Consider the following 4,426-nt stretch of genomic DNA (forward strand, 5'->3'; position numbering starts at 1 on the left):
AGAGGTCATAGATAAGGAAAATGGTGTTCAAATCTAGTGATCTTTGGCTCTATAGATCCACCCCGAAGTCTACTAGACACCTATGATGAGAAACTTGAGGTTCCGGGTGTCCTAGTATTCTCTGTTTTGGGATTTGCAGAGGTATAGGTTGAAACACTAATTTGGCTCTATCTTGGGCTCCAGTTATCGGAATTCAAAACTTTTTAGTTCAAATTGAAGCCCTCAATGAGCACTACAAAGAGGTATAAGGCTGGTTATGAGATCCAAAATACCCTAGGCCTGAGTTAGGGTTTATAGATGTCTACAAAACTATAAATTAGCATCACCTTGGGTATCGGATTTGGGTAGTTGAGCTTGATGGAAAGAGGGGAATGAGTGCTACTAAAGGGTGTAAAAAGATTAGCAAGATGGATTAGGGTTTATGACTGAATTAGGTTTTTAGATTTCTGAGAAACCCTAATTTGGTGACCCTAGAGATGTTCGATTTCCGGGTAGCTACAAAGCTCTTGATTGGCTCTATAAGAGGGTATAAATGGCTCGGCAAAGGATTATAACCCTAAGAACTGAATCAAGCTTTTCTCCTCAGCAAAAACAAGGTATTCTCGAGAAATTGCAACAGTATTTTTCCTGTTTTTGCTTTCGAATCTCAATCTTCAAATCAAATCAAAATCATCCAATTTACTTGCTCATCTCTTGTCCAATATCAATAGCATCAATTCCCATCTCATGGCATCAAGAAATGATCAAAGTCGATCAATGAGCCCCATTGCCCGCATGCATCAAAACCATCAACCTTTGTTGCTTATGCATACATTGTCAACTTGCTATCACATGTCCAATGATCTTGCCACTTGGATGCAATGGAATGTCGATGGTGTCCGTCGGTGTAGCGCATTGAAGCTTGCCGATCTCCCGGCCAAGCTCTTCCCACCCTCGTACCTAGTCTGAATCTAGGCACAAGTTGGGGCCATGTCTTCACCACCGAGTACCTAATCCTCCACCGTACCACTTTACTATGGCACTCACGGCACGGTGGATTCAAGCCGTGAGCAAAGCTTGCCGATCTCCCGGCCAAGCTCTTCCCACCCTCGTACCTAGTCTGAATCTAGGCACAAGTTGGGGCCATGTCTTCACCACCGGGTACCTAATCCTCTATCGTACCGCTTTACCATGGCACTCACGGCACGGTGGATTCAAGCCATGCTCTCCCCCGGGCCTCTCCACCAATGCCCGAGGTACCCTCACCACATACTAGACTCTATGAAATGAAGTGGGTACAATGTGAGGTGAGACGCGCCCCTGAATCAAATGAGTGAGTTGAAGATCTTACACATATGAGGCATGACTCATGCCAACCATTTCATATCAATTACATCAAGAGCATGAACTCATGCTTCACTCAATCAATACGCATGTGTATCCATCCATCCAAGCACATAAGCCAACCAAATCAAGTAAATCCAATGGCATCAAATCAATAGGCAATGTATGTGTAATCCCAAGCATAGAATGGCATCCCTCACAATTGGCTCAACTCACATGTTACATGAATGTCCAATGGCATTCAAGAGGCATACCCTATGCCAAGATTTGATCCATATGGCATCCAAATATCAAATGAAGTGGTAAACCATGATGAGCATAGTGCAATTAGGGCATGTACACTCCCATTCCACATCCCATTCTCACTAATTGTTCCAACTAGTCCAAAATCCCCAAATTAGTAGCTAGGGTTTGCCCAATGTGCTTATGGATGGCTTAAGCTTGCATTAAGCCATCATTAACATGTTAATTCCCAAGGCACACTAATGAAGAGAGGGATTGACTAATTTTTGAAAATTAGGGTTTATGAGTAGAAAAACCCTAATTAATTTCTCCCTTTGCAAGAAAATTCACCATTGAAGCAAGAACTTGCAATAGCCACTTACTAATTTGATCACCGAGGCTCCAATGCTTGAGGAATGGTTGAATGAGGCTTTACTTGAATGAATCTTTGAAGAGCTTCAAATTTTTGTACATTCTTCTCTTCCTTCCTCTCCAATGTTGATAGAAGCTTTAAACCTTCAAGAAACTAATCACCAAGAGCATTTGCAAGCTCTCTCTCAAGCTCTTTTAGGACGTAGGGGTGCTGCAGCGCGCGACAGCGTACAACAGCCTCACAGGTAGAAATCGCCACGATCTAGCTCAACAAGAACCCTAGTCTAAGTCATATGCACATGAGATGATATAGAAGTTGGAGATTCTTGTGATAATGGAGCTTATTAGGGTTTGGGATGAAGAGAAGTGAACAGAGAAGAAGGCCACAGAAATTTTTGCACGAAGTGGTACTCATCCTATTCCTCTCATCAAGCTCTACAAAAACCCTCAAGAATTGAAGCAAAACGGGGCATGAGTGAGGAGTAATGGCTATGGAAATATTGAAAGGGAAGCACAAAATGATAAACATGATTAATAGAGAGATTAGTAGAATGATTAATTTAAATTTTTCCTAATTTTGGTATAGCCGCCCCAAATTTAGGTCTAGAGTCCAAAAATTGGTCCCGATTGGACTAGTTTCCCACAAATCTCAACCAAGTCCTAACCAAATCCAACCAATCTTATGAGATTAGGCTAGATTAAGAAAGATTAAGTAGAAATTACTAGGAATTAAGCTAAATTTTTAGAAAACTCATGAAAATTGGCAAAATTGGATGAAGCAAAGGATCAAAACAAGAGCTTTGATACCATTGCAAGAGGCAAGGAGGGAGAATAGATGTGTGCCTATTTACTTGAAGCATGGCAAGGGTGGATTGCACCAAGAAAAGCTATGGAAGCTTGTAATTGTATCAGTGAAAAAGTATCATGATTATGGAATGATTAGTGAATGGCTAATATTAGCTTATATAGTAGACATTGGGTTCACACTACATTAATATGTGCCCATGCCGATGCCAAAGCTGCATTCACTTTTACATCTTATTGTCCTTGGCCCATGGCCCATGTATAATATACAAACAATATTTGGCCCATGATCATTAACCCACAAGGCCATGGCCCCCTTATTTCATTACACCACCTTGCGAGCAACAGGTTCTTGTGGATACTCTCCTTTTTGAGAGAATAGGTTCTTCTTATGTCTTCCTTGTAGCTTCTACACTTACACTTCACATCTAGAGGGGTGAAAAGAGCATTGTGAGTTTGTCTTTGATGCGCTCATAAGTCTCCGTTTACAGACGTGGGAATTGATTCTTGAATTTTTGGCTCAAATGTTGTCGAGGTGGTAGGTAAGACTGCTGGTTGGTTACCATTGGGGTTGCTTGAACACACAAGCTCTTGTGTAGGTACTGAATGCACGAGAGTGGTTCAGTGACTTGCTTGGTGTTGCTTGGGCCTCCATTCTTGTCGAACTTTAGGTGAAGCTGTTGGGGTTAAAGTCAACAGCGAGGCTATCTTCACTTTGTTTGATTTTGGCAACCATATGATGGGATTACCATCATAGTATCCTTGTTGTTAAAGTATGTTCATAGGCACCCGTCTTTGATGAAGTACGTTCATAGGCACCCATCTTTGATGAACATTATAATGTGGTGGCTGATGCTTTTGGTGCTGAGGTTTCTTTCTTTGTGCAAGCTTAGGAGACTTTTTGATGTGCTTGGGAATCCAAGATTTCGTATTATCTTGGTACTACCCTTGTGCTTACAGTAATCTTTTGGTACCCACACTTGTTGACTTGGTGGATTTGAGGAACTCGCATAGGCTTTTACGGATGGTGTTGTGGAGTACTTTTATTTTTCCTTGGCCTTTGAGTTCTACGTTGAGGAAGAGGCTTTGATGATCGAGGCACCTAAGTTGGACTGGTGGATTTGTAGTAGCCTTGGGCTACAAGTAGTTTCTTCTCCACCCACCTTTTAGTACCATTAAGATACCTTGATTTGTGTTGCCTTGATGGATTTTCTTTTTGGTTAAAGTGGAAGGTTGTGAGCCCTCCTTCACATTAGTTGGCATTGAGACTGCAGGCTTGAGACTCATGGGTGTTTTTGACAATGAGGTTCGAGCCTCATGTAGATCGGTGGTTACGGATGTGGAGGCTTTTGAGCATGCAGCCCCCTCTTTTGGGGCAAGGCTGGTTGATGAAGTGGTGTTTGCTCCGGGGCTTTTCCCTTGAGTTCGTTGTTTGAGATAGATGATTTTGGTTGGGGATCTTCTTTAGGAATAGCAGATGATTGCATGGTTTTGGCATTAGGCTTCTTTGGTGAGGATGGGGTTGAAGGAGTATATGCTTTATCTAAGTCAATCGTTGACGTAGATGGTAGGTCATTGTGTAGAGGGGTTTTCATGGAAGAGGCCTATAACTTTTTGAATTCATCATCATAGAAATCCATTAGGGTTGGATCCTCTTCCTTATAGTATGGTATTGTCAACTTTGTGTCGTTGACCATCATGATGA

This window comes from Cibotium barometz, chromosome 57 (genome assembly GCF_041138505.1).
Source record: "Cibotium barometz isolate CiBa-2024 chromosome 57, ASM4113850v1, whole genome shotgun sequence".
Lineage (NCBI taxonomy): Eukaryota > Viridiplantae > Streptophyta > Polypodiopsida > Cyatheales > Cibotiaceae > Cibotium > Cibotium barometz.